The 17905-nt window shown below is 38.7% G+C and overlaps 1 pseudogene; it reads left to right on the forward strand.

The window, feature by feature from the left end:
- Positions 1 to 17214: 17214 nt before the first annotated feature.
- LOC141502845 (protein S100-A10 pseudogene) lies at positions 17215 to 17560 on the forward strand (annotated as a pseudogene).
- Positions 17561 to 17905: the final 345 nt, after the last annotated feature.

Below are 17905 nucleotides of genomic sequence, written 5' to 3' on the forward strand. Positions count from 1 at the left end.
TTATTAAAATTTTTAGATTCTTCCTAATTAATAATTAAACAGAAGTCAAAAGGATAAAATGATAGAGGAATCAAGGTTAAATGAACATCAATCAATTAGCAACTAAGCACTCAAAGAGGTATACTAAGCAAAGCAATCAGAAGGAAAAGAGAATACCTGAAGAATGGAGGTCATGGAACAATTCTGGTTCTCTCTGGGGTCTCAGGAAGCATGACACAATGAAAACAGGGTAGATCTAATAAGAAAATCAAAGCTTGCATGTCATTAATATAATAAATGAAAGAATATTTACATCAAGTGAGGTGACTAATCCACTGGCCTCTCAGTAGAATTGGAAGGCAGTAGAGCTGGGTAACTGCCATAGTTATTAGTTCAAATGCTTCCTGGTGGTGCACTGGCAAAGTCAATCTCCTTATAATGTCTCATTGGGTACTTTTCAGTTCAGTTGTTTTTCAGTCTTGTCCAACTCTTCATGAACTAATTTGGGACTTTCTTGACAAATATATGAAATATATTTGAAATATGGCAAGGCATTTCTTTCTCCAGCTCATTTTACAGATGAGGAAACTAAGGCAAAATAGGTTAAGTGATTTGCTAGCAAGAATCTGAGACCTGGTTTTATCTCATAAAGATGAAGTCATCCTGATTTCAAGTCCAGTGATCTATCCACTGAGACCCTATTCGGTATTTTAGATATATTAACTCTTAGACATAAAACTTATCCCACCTTTTGTTGCAGAAGGAATCACATATCTACTACCAAAAGAGAATAGCCAGAGAGGCCAACTGCGTGTTTACATACATCATACAGAGCATATATATCACTAATTCACACACATATTTTAATAAAGTAATCTATTAGCTGAGGAGCAAAAATGGGGTGTGCCCAAAGTCCCAGGGTGTATATAGTAATGTATTATTGATTCAGTAATTATTCAACAGGATGCCTAAAGCAACAATAAAATCTATGGTGCTTTTTACAGATTGTCACTGGCCAATCCATGCACTCTACAACATTGGATAACAGACCCAAGTACCATGAGAAGGCTTAAGTATTTGATGTTCTCATGTAAAAACCATTTAAAACCCACTACCAGCACACACATTAACATGAAGAACACTTCAAATCAAAGTAAGATTCTTCAGGAGTCCATTGTGGTCATATCGAGTCAAAGTCATTATTATCTCTGCTAAATAGAACTAAGTTTGGCTTCCAAATGAAAGCAAGTTGAATCTAGACTCCTTATTAATCACTTGACATCCATGCTGAAGGAACAGAAAAACTCTTTCAGATGACATTCACAATAATACCATATGGAACGTATTGTCACTGTAATAATTACAGGAGGAAAGGTGGTACTAACAGAAAAGAGACCCCCCCCCACCAAGGGCAGGTGTTCCCTACTACCATAGCACTCTTGTCATGATCTTCATGAACCCATCTGGGACTTTCTTGACAAAGATATTGGAATGGTATGGCATTTTCTTCTCCAGCTCATTTTGCAGATGAGCAAACTGAGGCAATTGGGTTAAGTGAAAATGCACTGGGGATTATAAACACATTAAGAAGCAGCATCTTATGAAATCTTTCTCAAGTGAGATCAAAATCTCATTAGAATATGATTGGAGCAATGCTTAACCTAAGCCAATGAAAGAACATTTTGCAAAGGCAAAATGTTCAAATACCTTGGTCTCCTCCAGGCCAAACATACCCATCAGAAAGCTAATGAAAGAAGCAGTGGCTAAGGATGGGAAGAGTATGAATTAACTGCGGGACTTTGTCATATGTAACTGGTTTTGTTTTTCTTGCTTTCTTAATGGATGGGGGGAGGGAAAGAACCTGCAGTTGAAAATAAAATATGTTTTTGCTGTGGCTAACTATGGGTATCCTTAAGTCCAAACTTAATCAGAAGGATGTGCTTATAGTAATTAACACCCATGCAAAGCTTGTCAAATGGACTGTATCTGATTTGGAAAACAGTCAAACAAAAACTTGCATAACATCAACAAAAGACAAGGAAGGGAAATAGGAAAAGGTTACCTCTTCCTCACCAAAAAAGGAGGGAGGGGATCTATGTCCTCAGACCCTCTGATATATAGACCAGAAATCTGCAGACATCCCTTGGAACAAGAAGACATTTCTTCACTAATAGAAAAGGTCAGTCACTGAACATAATTGAATTGGTTGTCCTTTCATCATCATAATCATCACGTTAAAATTTTTTCTCATCTTTTCAATGGGATTCAGATGGAAATGGTCTTGAGACAATCTGCTATCCTACAAGAATTCCTTTATGTTTTATGTTCTATGGACAACTATAACAAAATAACTGTCTTGTGTTTAAATAAAGGCAAGCTCACTGACAGCATCATTGGTATATTTTAGTAGTAAGAAAACAACAGGAAGGATATGGCCCTTATCCTGATTTCCTACATGGTTTTGGTTTCCTCTAAGTTTTTCAATGCAGGTAGCTTGGAGATTATGAGATTTTGTCATAGTGACATCTTTTAAAAGAATATACATACATTTTGGGATCACTGTTATAGTCAGCTTATTTGGGACTATCATTCTGTTACCATGCCCTGGTTACAAGAGAGTTTATTCATTAAATTCTGAAGGATATCTTGGGATTTACTAGGTTTGTTTATAAAAGAAAGCAAGTTTTTGATATATATATATATATATATATATATATATATATATATATATATATATATATATATATTTCCATTTACTTGATTATGTCTTATTAGCTATTCAAAAGATGCTAAATTTTTGTGAGCTGCTATGATATGTTGCCTATTATATAGTGAGGCTTCCTTGATTGAATTCAGCTGGACATTGCTCACTGAGAACCTATTGAGTCCATCCTTGGATTTTAGCTGTTTCATAAGCTTCATCCAGAGACCAATCATTACAGGGTGGCTAGGTCGTGCAGTAGAAAAAGCACCATCCCTGGAATCAGGAGAATCAGAATTCAAATCTAGTCACAGACACTTAAAAATTACCTAGTTATGTGACCTTGGACAAGTCATTTAATCCCATTGCCTTAAATAAATAACATTTAAAAAAAACAGAGAGCAATAATTTTTATAATTGTTGACAAATACAATTTCATCTATACCTGTCACTTAGCTTAGGGCTAGGTATACAGTAAGCACTTGATAAATGCTTGCTTCCTTTCCCTTATTTTCCCTTCCTCCCTTTCTGTTCCAAAAGTATTTTGGTTTGTAGCTTTTGGAACTATTTATCATGTGTACTGTCAACACTAATCACTCCTCTTTCTCCTTCTTATCAAAAGAAAGTTAATCTTTCCAGACTTGTTTGGGGGCTTTAGTCACCATTGTGTGAATACCTTGTAGATCCGTAACTGTCTATTTCACTGGACCCAAAGAATATGCTGAGGTTAGCATCACAAAGTCATTATGGGGGAAGACCTTAGCTCAAATCCAGTTTCAGATATTTGCTAGCTGTGTGATCTTGGGCAAGTCATTTAACCACTCTCTGCCTCAGTTTCCTCATCTATAAAATGGGAATAATACGATTGTGTGTATACAACCTATATCAGATTACTTGCTGTCTTAGGGAAAGGGGAGGGAAGGATGGGAAGGATAAAATTTTTACAAAAAGACTATTGAAAATTATCTTGACATATAAGTGGAAAAATAAATAAATTAAACAAGACCCAAAGAACCATCATAAATGATTTGATGGCAGTCTGGAAGGAGGTCTCTGATTGAGTGCTCCAGAAATCTAGGCTTGGTCTAATTAATATTGGCTAATGGTTCCATCTTTAACTTAGTTAAAGGCATGGACAGCATTAGCAGGTAAGATAAAGCTAGGACTGAGTCAGGACAGAACACTGAGCAAGAGGTAATAAAGAGAAATGTCCTGAGATAACAGTAAACTATTCAACTCGGATTCAGAATATAAGCTTCAGAAGGACAAGATGGGTTAGAGGTATGAGATGGGATCCTGACTGAAAAGGATCTGGGACTTTTGGTGGCCTTAATGAAGCAGGTTTAGGCCCCTATAGGAACCACTCCCAGCTCCTTCACTGGATTCTCCTGGTTTTCCCAAACCTAGTCTGTCTAGGTAGAAAACTTCCTCTTACTATTTACCCTTCCCTAAAAACCTCCAGTCAGTGAGAAGCAGATTTCGACACATGTGCAAAGGGAAAAGACTATTGGCTATGCTCTGCTAACAGTACTCTGCATTTCTTTACTAAATGGATTTTTTTCATCATTAAATTCTTTACTAAAAGAATATTCATGTGATATTCCAAAGACTTTTTCTCTACTGTTGAGATGGAAGCAAACTCTAGGAACCAACAATTTTCCTGGATGATTTCACTCTATGATAACACTTGTTCTCCAGGATAAAAACACATACATCCTAACCAAAAGAGCCTACACTACAATGATTTATATTTAGTGAGGCTGTTTCAACTCTGGTGTTTACTGGTTATATGACCCTGGGCAAGTCATTTAGCCTCAGCATCAAGCAATTCTAAAACTTGTCTACTAAGTTAAAGAGAACCTCATAATAAATGTGGAGTCCACATACTGGATGTCCTGCTGGATAAGGGAAGCTCTTGCAAACAATTCATTGTCATTTCTATACTATGCCCTAATACTAGAAGCTATAGTTGAAGCATTGACTGGGGGCCCAAGTCACAGATTGACTTTTGTGAGGCTTCAGTTTTTGGGGGTTTTTTGGTTCCCCAATAGCAGCCTTGTCATCATTAGGTGCCAGGGTTCCCTCCATTCAAGCAATAGCTACAGAGCAACTGGGTGCCAAGCACTGTAATAGCAACCGGGGAGTTGCCTAGCCTCTGCCCTCATGGATTTTCTGTTCTATTACAGAAGAAAAGTGATATTTGATCACTCACTTGTTAGAGAAAGAGGATTGACTTATCATTCTCTCTGGGAGATCCTCTTCTCTCTAGGCCTGAGCTTATAGCCTTGTGTCCTAGTAGCTCCTAGAAGACTTAGAAGGTGAAGAACATTATGGATTCCCTCCAAAAGCATCCTATGGCTGCCAATGAGATCTGAGTGTATTTGGGCTTACTCCTCTGCCTATTCCCTCCAAAACATACCCACCTTTGACAATCTCTTTTCTGTGCAAAATCTACAGGTAGCTTGGGAATCTGCCATTCGGTTCTCCTGAATATGAGGAGGGCATCCTTACCATTGACATTGCTCTTTGGGAAAGGACTAGGGCTCCAGCTCTGCAACACAGCCCCTAGGCTCTCAGCAGTGTTGGGGTACCCTAGTTCTCCATCTGACCTGACTCTCATGGCCTCTTACAAAACAGATTCCTTATGGCCTCATCCTTTACCATTTTTTTCACCCTATACACTGACATCCTCTTTTTGAAAGTTCCTGAACTATATATACCTAAATCTCCTGCTGCCCACTGGGCCCAACTGACTTCACATTCTCCTCCTTCAGGTATTCCAAGTGCCAGCTCACCTAGATGACTTGAAGTTCCCAATGGGTGATAGCCAATCTCTTCATTGCTATGCCTTTGCCCGGGCTGCCTCACCCCATACATGGAATTCTCTACTTCTTGGGCCCCTAAGCTCTCTTTAAGCTCTTGTATCTCCTTTTACAGAAGGGAGGACCTGCTTGACCCCCGGTTTAGGGCCCCCTGTCCCCCCCACAATAATTTCATATGCACTTTGTATATTTTGCTTTATTTAACTGAATATTTGTTCCTCTCACCTCCCCTCTCCTCCCCTTCCCAAAAGCAGCACAGTAGTAGTAGTGATAGTTTTAGTAGCAGGAGTAGAAACTGGCATCAGGGTGACATTTAAAGGCTTTCAAAGTACTTCAACCTATTAGTTAACTTTATCCTCACAACTCTGGGAAGTAGATATTATTATTACATTAATTTTACAGATAGGTAAATTGAGGTAGACAGGGGTGAAGTGTCTTGCTCAAAGTCACACATCAAGTTAGTATCTAAGGTCAAATTTGAACTCAAGGAATACTTCTAACTTCAGCCAGGTGCTCTGGACATTATAGTACCACCTACCTGTGTGAGAAAAACCATGAACAGATCAACATATGTTCAGTTGGTTTTCAGTCATGTCCTACTCTCTGTGACCCCATTTTGGGGTTTTCTTGGCAAAGATATTGAAGGGCTTTGTCATTTCCTTCTCCAGGTGATTTTACAGATGGGGAAACTGAGGTACAGTTAAATGACTTGCCCAGGGTCATACAGTTTGTAAGTATCTCAGGCTGAATTTGAACTCGGCTCTGACTTAGTCCAGGAATTTATTCCACAACATATGCCCAAGTAGACTGTAAATGCCTTGAGGTCTATAATTATTTTTGACTGTGTAGCCACAATGTTTTCACAGTGCCCGGCAAGTAGCAGGTTCTTCTTAAGTTTTGATTGAATTGAACTGTTGAAATGATTCACTCATTCTGGACCATGACCAACTCTATTGAGAAATAGCTTCCTTTTGAACACCACAAGTCTTCCAGTGTAGAAGACCCACACAAACACGAGCTCTCTGTCCACACTCCCTGTTTCATTCCGGAGCTAGTATGATTGCTTTGATCACCTCCAACAAAAGAGAGGTCCCCTTTAGTAGTATCTGGGAGCAGTAGAGTGTTCTTGGTAGCCATAGCCATCCAAAGCTAACCTTGCCTTTTTGCCCAACATTCTCAAAGTATTGTCTTCTTGGGAACTTGTAAGAAAAGGTAAATGCTTCTGGAACTCTCTGGAACACAAGCACTATTCCCAGAAGGAATCAAACTCCTTAGGAGAAGGTTTTTTGTGGTGTTAGTTTTTGTTGTTGTTGTTGTTTTTGTTGTTTAGTTTTTGCAAGGCAGGGGGGGTTAAGTGGTTTGCCCAAGGCAATTACTAAGTGTCTGAAGCCAGATTTGAACTCAGGTATTCCTGACTCCAGGGCCCGTGCTCTATCCACTGTGCCACCTAGATGTCCCAGTGGTGTTAGTTTTGATCTAGAACTATCTGTTGATATTAATGTTGGTTTTGTCCTTTGTTCTTGAAGAAGACCATGACATCAGGGAGGTGATGCCACGACAAGCAAGTGAATTGGATTTGAGTGTTGGGTGGAGAGCTGTGCTCAGTCCCCAGCCTTACTTTCTCCTCCAGAGCCATCTGGGTCCAGTGGCCAGATAAGAATCAGAATGTCTGGAGATGGTCCTGGAGGTGAGGCAATCAGGATTAGTTGACTTGCCCAAGCTCATACAGCTAGTAAGGGTCAAGTGTCTGAGGCTGGATTTGAATTCAGATTCTCCTGACTCCAGATCCAGTGTGCAACCCACTGAGACAACAAGCTGCCTGAAACCTGTGACTTCCTCAATGTGGAGAATTCCCTTGGGTGCAAACTTCCACCAATAATGCAAATTGGAAATCATAAGAGGTCAAGGGCATCCCTCCATCCACTCTGAGATGGAGCCTTGCTTCTTCACAACATCTGCTATTTATATAGTTAAATATTTAGAGGAGTCAGGAGAACCTAGATTCAAACAGTATCTTAGACACTCACTAGCTGTGTGACTCTGGGTAAGTCACTGAACATCTCCGTGCCTCGGTGTTCTCATCTGTAAAATGGGGATGATCCCCAAAATGAAGTAAGGCCGAAATAAAATATGTAATGTAAAACTTTCTCTAAACTTCAGAGTGCTATCTAATGTGAACTATAATCATTATTACTCAAAGAACTATGATTTGTAGTTTTAAGTTTCTTCAACCAATTATTAATATGTTTTAATTATCTTATTTTAAAATTTTTCATTCATAATCATTACTTTGTTGCTTTCTCCCCCCAACACTAAAGATAATGAGACACCATTTTTATTGGCTCTGCTTCACAGATGTGGAACTGAGACAGCAAGAAATTAAAAGACTTGTCCAAGTTCATAGCAAACCAGAGTTGGGTGTGCCCACTGAGCTGATACGGTCTATAAGGTGGTTTAGACTCTGATCCTGACCTCAAGCTATGCTCCACTGAGCAAGGAAGATGCCCTATCTCCAACTATTTGCATGTGTCATACTGGGCCATGTGGGCAGTCCTGGAGTAGTAGAGGGAAAAGGGAGATGAGAGAGGGAGCATTGGTTTAGCCACTGGGACAAAGACAATGAGATTAGATGATCCCTTTCCACTTCCTATTCTCAGGCAGCTACTTCATTTCAGAGTTTTCTTTTGCTTCTCAACAGTTACACCTTGAACAAAGATTATAATTTAATATTTAAAGAGCTGAGAGAGTGAACTAGGAGTCTCCCTGAAATCAAAGGTACATTTTGGAACATTCCAAGATGCTGAGCAAGAGCTAGATGAGTCTGTTCCTTCAGAGAAAATTATGGTCAGAGGCCTGTCACCCAGGCTTTAGGCTGCTTGACCAGGCAGGGGATAGGGGAAGAAAAGGACCTATCCACATGTCAACAAAGTCCAGGTCTTCAAATCACTGTGAGGATGTATAATGATGGTGATGCAACAGGAACCTCTGGGTTCAAACCCTGTTTCTCATGTGTGCTAGGTAGCCATGGGCAAGTCACTCAGGCCCTCTGTGCCTCTGTTTCCCCATATGTAAATCTGGGAAGGGGGAAATAACATGCATATTAACTTCCTCTCAGGCCTCAGAAGAGGAATCTACCAGATATTAGATGAGGAAGCAGTTCTTTGTAAATGAGAAGGCATCATTTGATTTGATTATCTTTTATCATAAAATGAATTACAAGAGCTAGTATTTAACTGCCTATGGATCAGTCTTTCTCAATCTGGGGAGGAGGTGATAGCCCTGGAAATTGATCAACTTTACTTCCCATCTTACCTTATATAATAATCTTTCAGGGCTCTTGTGTCCATGTCTCCTCATTCTGTATTCATGCCATTTTCCCCCTTCTTTCCCCCTAGCAACAGGAAGTCTGTCTGCTCTATTCCTATAAGGCCTTGGTTTTAGCTAGATGGCACATGGGAAAGGAAGGTCTGAGCAAATTCATGCTAAAGGATCAGTCACCTTAATGTGCTGTCCTTTCCAGGGATATTTGCATGGTAACAACAATGCCCTAACCCCAGCCAATGCCCAGGCTGATAGAACTCTCTCCCACTGTAGGGGCAGTGAGAGTAGTATGGAGACAGGGAGTCCTTCTAATGCTTATCAAATCCTACCTGATTCCTTTTGGCTTTCTTTCTTTTCATTTTTGGTAGCTATACTGAGTTTTACTGAACTGAAATTGGAATTTAATATTTAAAGACCTGAGTGTGACAAAGAACCAAAAAGTCATCCCATCAAATATAAGGCAAACTCTGAAAACTCAAGAAAATGGTAAATAGACCCTGGGTCTGGCAAGTGAATGAAGTAGGTGAAATGAAAGGGTGTCCATTTTTCACCTCCTCCTCCCCATCTCCACTTCTCCTTTCTTCTATCTAGTCCTACTCTTAGAGTGGGGTGGGAAACATTTGGCTCATGGGCCATAAAGGATCCTCAAAATAATTCGATTTGACAAGGCCATAGCAATCATAAGTGGAAGTCTAAATTCAATAAATCTAGGAACTTTTTAGGAGTGAATTAATTAAATGTTTGACCAAATATGGCAGGTGGAGATGTTATGAATATCCAAATGATGATTTGCAGAAAAAAGGTTCCCCACCCCTGCCTTAGAGAAATATCAGAATAGCCTAGGTGAGTCATTGATCATTTCTTTATAAAGAACCAAGGAGAGGTATTCTATTTACTGTGTCCTCAAGACTGTAGAGTTCTTCAGAAGGACATGAGTGGAGCTTCAGAATTAGGGAGCTAGAAGGTATGGAGCTGCAGAGAGGTGGAAAATATTAGGTTTATTGTAGTGGCTTTAAGAGGATAACAGGAAGAAAACCTGCTGGGAGAGATTTATTGCCCACCATCAAGTTCTATGTTCTGCTAGCTAAGGAAGGAAACACTCAGCAGGACTGACAAGCTTAGCATCAATTTGAGCCCTATGATATTGGCAGCTACGTACTCTCATTCATGTCTTTTGGCGAACTCATCACTAAAGAACTGGCCCAGTGTTTTCATTTTGCCCTCTCTTTATTTCATTTTGCTGTTATAAGTATAAACTTGAGAGAAATTCCCCGAGTCTATGCCAATGTATAAGTTAATTACCAAGACTCAGATTGAGCTACATAGATGTCACCTGATTTCTAGAGTAAACATTCTCACACTGGTACATCTGCTATTTATACTTTCGATATTGAAAGTTGACTAAGAATGTCTTTAAAAGATCAACTTTTACAATGTTTTTTTAATAAAAAGCTTCTACATACAGCTTTAAGCAAAGAATTTCATCTAAATATTTTGATGGGTTTAAAACAGGAAGCAAAGAGGATTTCTACAACCTAAATGATAAAGCTAAATAGCTCTAAAACACTTCATCACCCTGTGCTTTCATTTCTTCATCTTGAAAATGGGGAGAGGGGCAGCTAGGTGGCGCAGGGGATAGAGCACAGGTCCTGGAATCAGGAGGACCTGAGTTCAAATCCGACCTCAGACACTTAGTAATTTGCCTAGCTGTGTGGCCTTGGGCAAGTCACTTAACCCCATTGCCTTGCAAAGAAAAAGAATGGGGAGAAACCCTGCAGCACCCACCTGGGGTAGTTGTGCCCATGAAATAAGTTGCTGGATAAAAAGTACCTAAGAAACTTTTAAGGTCATAAAATAGCAGTTGTCAATGCTATAATCACTACAACTAAAAACATCATTGCAATTCTCATAAGGTCTTCATTATTAATAACACTCTAACTCTACAATGAATGGATATGTAGTCATTTGCCAATTCACAGTTTTGCTCTATGAAGGCCTTTGCCAGACTTGGGGGGGGGCAGGGCATGGCGGAAGGACTCCACCTGCAAATACTTCTGGAGAGCAAAACAAAGAGCAGTGTGCTACAATTTTGAACTGATTTTAAATTTATATTCTTTGTTTTCCAATTATATACACTACCAGTTTCTACCTATCATTTTTGGTAAGGTTTTGAATTTTACAAATTTTCCCCGACCCTCCCTTCCCTTCCCCCATCCCCCCACAGAAGGCAGTCTGATAGTCTCCACATTGTTTCCATGTGATACATTGATACAAATTGAATGTTTGAATTGATTTTTAAGTGAGCAATGCTCCTATCAATATATCTATCAGCTAGTATTGTGTTGTCAAGCCTCAGGGAGTTACCAGGCACCATCCAAGGTGCCAGACACACACAGGGGAAGACATGAAACCAAGCCTGCCCTTAAGGAAAACATACACATATGATGGTTGTCCTTTGTGCTTGATGAGTACAAATGACATCACTAGGTAGGGGTCAAGGTACAATGTGTCCAACGGTGACTGATCAGACCAATAAGATCTCAGAAGACTATACCACAGGTTGGGCACAAATAGTCATGTGAACATTTGGATACTGAAGGATAGAGATATTGGAAAGCATTGAAGCACAGGGAGAGATGGAATGCTAGATTGCAGTTACACCAAGGAATTTCAGAGTTATTCATCTTGTTCCTGAACCACATTTAGATGCAAACCCTTAGAGTCCTTGCTTTCAAAGATCCTCGTGTCTCCATTATTTGTAGGTGAAGATCATTTATCCAACTTGAAGTTCAACAGAATTTTCCTGGCATATTCTATAATCTTGACTCCCTTCACTCCATGGAAAGTAAGGAGTTTATGCCAACCAAAAGATAGAGAACATTATAAAATGCAAAATGGATCATTTGGATTACATTAAATTAAAAGGGGTTGCACAAATAAAACCAATGCACTTAACATTAGAAAAAACCTAGAAAGATAGTAAACAATTTTCAGGGCTGTGTTTCTGATAAAGAATTCATTTCTAAACTGTATAGAGAATCTAAGTCAAATTTATAAGATCACAAGTCATTCCACAATTGATGAGTGGTCAAAGGATATGAACAGGCAGTTTTCAGATGAAGAAATTAAAGCTATCTAGAGTCATATGAAAAAATGCTCAAAATCATTTTTTTAAAGTTTAAAAATTTTTTTTCTAAATCATTATTGATTAAATAAATGCAAATTAAAACAACTCTGAGCTACCACCTTGCACCTATCAGATTGATTAAAATGACAAAAAAAGGAAAATGATCAATGTTGTTGGAAGGGATATGCGAAAACTGGTAAACTAATGCATTGTTGGTGGAGTTGTGAATTGATTCAACAATTCTGGAGAGCAATTTGAAATTATGCCCAAAGGGCAATAAAACTGCATACCCTTTGATCCAGCAATACCAATACTAGGTCGGTACCCCAAAGAGAACATAAAAAAGGGGAAAAGACTCCCACGTGCAATAACATTTATACTGAGGGTATGCCCATCAACTGGGACTCAGCTGAACAAGTTATGGCATATGAATATTATGGAGTACTATTGTTCTATAAGAAATCGAGAAGTGAGAAGAACCAGGAGAATATTATATACATTAACAGCAAAATTATGTGATGATCTAATATGGTGGATGTAGCTCCTCTCAGCAGTTCAGTGATCAAAGACAATTCTTAACATCATGATGGAAAATGAGATCCACATCCAGAGGAAAAAAACTGTGTCTCAATGCAGAACAAAGTATACTAGTTTCATGTTTTAAAACTTTGTTTTTTTTTTCTCTTTTTCTCATGGCTTTGCGCCCCTTTTCTTCTGATTCTTTTTTCACAATATGATTAGTATGGAAATATATAAAACATAACTGTACATGTATGATCTATTTCAGATAACTCGCTGTCATGGGGAAGGAGGAGGGAAAAGATGGAGGCAGAAAAATGTGGAACTTAAAATCTAGCCCCTGAGAGTATTGCATCTTGAGCTGCCTACTGCCCATTGCTGTTGTTTAAGATTCTATACAAATGATTAAGCTGGAAAACTCAAATCCTTTGGGAAATAACAAAGTTTTCAATGCAAATCTACCTTCTTTAGCCTGCTTCTATGTCTTCAGGAAGCAGGGCCTCTTGATGGTTTGATAATAGCCTGTTTTAGCTAGCATTTTACTGAAAGCATTTAGGGAGTTAGCTTTATTCAAGTGGATACAGGGCCAATAGAAATAGCAACTGGTGTTATCTCTCCTTAAATTTGCACAGCTAGCTAATGTCTTCCTTAAGTGTTTAAACAACAAGAACAACAGCTTTTTGAGCTGAGAGAATTACTTGATGACCAGGTCAATTTGATTCCCCTAAAGGTTACATGTCGTGTTTTCTACAAATATTTGAAGGGTCCAATTGCTTTCGTATACATTGGCCCAAGCTCTAGAGACCAAGGTCTCATTTTCCCCTCACCTCTGCCTGTCTAATTTCCCCTGAAAATGAGAGTTTTGCATGAATGCTCACAGAATGGAATTTGTTGCTTTCTGCCTGCTTGCTAACACACTTCTAGTTTGGGTTAATAGGTTTCAGAGTTTGATCAGAACTCCTGGGTCCATCTCCTTATTCTCTGCCCACCTGCTTTTGCAGCAAATGTCAGTAGATCTTCCATATCATTTGCAATTCCCTTGGCTAACTTTGGCACATCATACCCTCCGCTTCCTGCTTTGCTGACATATTCATTGATTGACTCATTCATTTATGAAACCAGCCTTTATTAAGCCCCAACTGTTTACCAAACACAGTATTTGGTACAGGGATAAAACTCAGAACAATACATGCCCTCAGGGAACTGCCATTCTACTAGGGTAGAGGTGACATATACAGATTCGCATATACAAAGTAAATGGAAATGATTGGGGGAGGTGAATGATTGAGGTGGGGTCAGGGTTTGTGAGAGAGAGCTCAGAAATCAGAGACCTCAAACTCCAAAGCCCTTGTAAAAAACTCCTAGTGATGCCATGAAACTACTAAGCAGACAATAAATAGTTAAATCTTGTGCCTTTCTATGCAGACTTCTGTATGCAGAAATTATGTTCTTGTAGCATCTCTTGCTACCATTGCTGAAAACATGATAACAAACTGTTATTACTTTAGTACCCCTGAATATCATGACATACTCCTTTATACTATGCCTGTGCCAAAACTGACCCCTTTCCCAGCGTGGAGGCTATCCCTTGTCCAAGATTTTTTTTTTCCCTGCTAGTTGTTTAACCTCTGGGAAATAGAGCCTGTATGAAATCCCACTGTACCTGGGTAATAACACTCATCTGACCCTCACCACTCTGAATTGTGAGTCTTCATGAAATTCTTTGACTATTTGAACTCTAGTTCTCTACCTGAGCTGCAAACTGCATCACTAGTCAGGCTGAACTAGATTAAAATGTAATTGGAAAATGTTTACCAAAACAGATCAAAATGTAGCAAAGCATAGATAAGGCTGATTTGTGGCTAAGTTACTATGTGGGATCTGGAATCTCTTTCTATTTGACTTTGACACTACGAGTGTAGAAGGAAGGTAGAAGGAGAAGGTTCTCAGATGAAGAAAAAACATGGGATACAATCTACACTAAGGAAAGAGATGGAAGATAGAATACTATTAGATCATAGGTTTCATGTTGGGCAGTGATAGGCAATAAACCTAGAAAGAGACTAAAACCAGGCTGGGATGCATTTGAATACCAAAGAATCATTTGTATTGTATCCCAGAGACCACAGGGAGACAGTGCAGAAGGGCTGAGTGGTCACTGATATTTTTGCCCCCCAGCCCTTTCAAGGTTCTCAGGGATTTCCAAATGGGTATTTCCTTCCTGGTCTGGTTAGACAGGTCTTAGTGCTTTTCTGTTGGGGTCTTGGGGGAAAGTGCCAAGCCTAAAGTGGCCTCCCAGTCTCCAGGTAAGCTGTATTACTGAATTTTCCTTCACTGACCACTGGAATTTTCCTATTTCTTTTGAGATCAGGTTTTGATGAGTATAGCAAATCTATTCTTGCTGGGGTCAGGGATGTATAATTATGAGGAAACTCAAGAAAGGCAAGACTAACATGGCTTCTTCTAATCCTCCTAGAAATTAGGCCAGTCTGCTCCACAAAGGAGGTTGGAGGCAAGGCCAACTTTTTGGCTGAACCCTGTGTTGCTTCTGAAGAATCCAAATGAAGGTCACTTGGGGGAGAAGTGGGTGACATTTCTATGCTACTCTAGAGGAGACCAAGATGAAAAGGTTGGAGACAACTGTTAGGCAACTGGCTCATTCCTTCAATTGCAATTTTCAGATATCAATTTTCTTGTCACAATCACCGGTAAACCAAAAATAAACCAAGCCGAGAATTTGAGAAGTCTGGTCCTTTGAGAGGCAGATCTCCTTCTCCTTTGTATGCTCTGCTAGGTGCTTCCTATCTATCCAGCATTGTACAAAGCACAGAGAAAGGCAAAAATGGGTGGGAGACCTGCTTTCAAGGAGTTCACCTTCTAATGATGGAAACAGCATTCAAATAAGCCCATTTCAAGATCCATATGGCACAAATGCAAGGTAATGGCAGGGGAAGCTGAAGGGCAAGGAAAGGACCTTTTGCTGGAGATAGGAGTCTTGGCAGAAACCAGGGAAGTCAAGAGGAAGAAATATGGGAAGAACATTCTAGATATGGAAGGTAGTCAAGGAAAAGGCATGTGGGAAGAGGATGGTCAATGACCACTGATCTGGATAGTTGAGAAATTAGAAAGAAAACATGGCAAAGACTCAAGATGAAGGATCAAAATATGTAAAAGGAAAAGAAAAATATACTTGTGATATGGGAAACAAATTAGAGCTTATCAGGCTGGGTTTTCATTTCTCCAGTTACTCTTCTATTCTAAGCTCATGAATATACTTTTGAGAGTTTCCTAATATATGAAATCACAAAATCATTACTTTTTTGTACTTAATTTAATTTAATTTTTTTCCAGTTACATGCAAAGGTAGTTTTCAACATTTATCCATTTGCAAGTTTATGAGTTCTACATTTTTCAAGCACCCTCCCTCCCCTCCCCTCTCTGTATGGCAGCAATCTGCAAAAATTGCACATGTGAAATCAAAGCTATCTATAGTCATGTGAAAAATTTCTCTGAATCATTATTGATTGAAGAAATGAAAATCAAAGCATCTCTAAGGTACCACCTCAGACCTCTCAGATTGACCAATATGACCAGAAGGGATAATAATGATCAATGTTGGAGGGGTTGTGGGAAATCTGGGACACTGATGCATTGTTGGTGGAGTTGTGAACTGATCCAACCTTTCAGGAGAGCAATTTGGAATTATGTTCAAAGAGCAATAAAAATGTGCCTACCCTTTTATCTGGCAACCCCACAATTGTTTCTGTATCCTGAAAAGAACATGAAAAAGGGTCAAAATCCTACATGCAGCTCTGTTTGCAGTTGCAAAGAACTGGAAATCAAGGGGATGTTCATCCATTGGGGAATGGATGAACAAATTATGGTATATATAATATATGTTATCTCTATATATGTATTATATCCATATATGTATATGTATAATATACATATATATTACATATATATACATATATACATATATATATATATATATATGTGGTTGAACACTATTGTTCTTTAAGAAATCACAAGGGACAGGATTTCAGAAAAGCCTGAAAAGACCGCATGAATTGATGCTGAGTGAGGTGAGCAGAACCAGAAGAACATTGAATACATTAACAACAACATGGGGTGATGATCAACCTTGGTGGATGTGGTCACTCCATCAGTGTAATGATCAGGGATAATTCTAGGGGATCTGTGTTAGAGAATACCATCAGTATCCAGAGAAAGAACTGTGGAGTTCAAATGAAGACTAAAGCTTATTATCTTCAATTTTTAAAAGTTGTCATATGCATTATTACATAATATTGCTATCTCTAATTACATTATTACATAATATTGCTATCTATTTCTTCCTTTTGGATCTTATTCTTCACTCATATCACATTCAATTTTGATTTATGCTTATCATGAAAGCAAATATAAAGCCTATATCAGATTGACTTCTTTTGGGTTGGGAGGGTGGAAGGAAGGGAGGAAGGGAGAAAAACTGTAAAATTTGTAAAATTGCAAAAAAAGATTGGTAGAAACTACCATTGCATGTAATTGGAAAGCAATTTATTTAAATATATTTATATTTATATAATTTAAAAATTTGTACAAGTACAATTGTGTTTAATATATTTCTATATTAGTCATGTTGTGAAAGAAGAATTAGAACTAAAGGGAAAAAACATGAGAAAGAAAAAAAAAGAAAAAAGGAATTTTTAAAAGTGAACATAATAGGTTCTGTAGGTCTGCTTATTCTGCTCAGCAGCTTCTTGGGGCTCCAGCAAGGTTTCAGAAGACACCGCCAAGATGCCATCTCAAATGAAACATGCCATGGAAACTATGATGTTTATCTTTCATAAGTTTGCTGGAGACAAAGGCTACTTAACAAAAGATGATCTAAGAGTTTTTATGGAAAAATAGTTCCCTGGATTCTTGGAAAACCAGAAAGACCCTTTAGCTGTAGACAAGTTTATGAAAGATCTGAACCAATGTATAGATGGAAAAGTAGGCTTCCAGAGCTTCTTTTCACTTATTGCTGGGTTGATCATCACATGCAATGACTATTTCGTAGTGCATATGAAGAAGGGGAGAAAATGAACCCAAGCTAAGGAACTCCTCCCAATCCTGATCCATTGCAACATCCTGAGTGCTCACTTTCAAGTTATTATTATATAGCTACCCCTAGAATGAAGGATTTGGATGATCAGACCCAGGCCCTTAGAATGTACAAATTAACTCTAAGCTTACAATTTGATAGCTAGGGAAAGAAAATAGAAATATAAGTCAGATAACCTTTTGATTTTTTTTATTATATGTACCCCTTACCCCACAATAAAAAAGAAAGCATTCTTTTTTTAATATCAAAAAAGGGAACATAAAGTTTTGCTCAGCATTCAGAATCCATAGCTTTTTATCTGGCTATGGAAGGTCACTCAAAATTAT

Source organism: Macrotis lagotis, chromosome X (genome assembly GCF_037893015.1).
Source record: "Macrotis lagotis isolate mMagLag1 chromosome X, bilby.v1.9.chrom.fasta, whole genome shotgun sequence".
Lineage (NCBI taxonomy): Eukaryota > Metazoa > Chordata > Mammalia > Peramelemorphia > Peramelidae > Macrotis > Macrotis lagotis.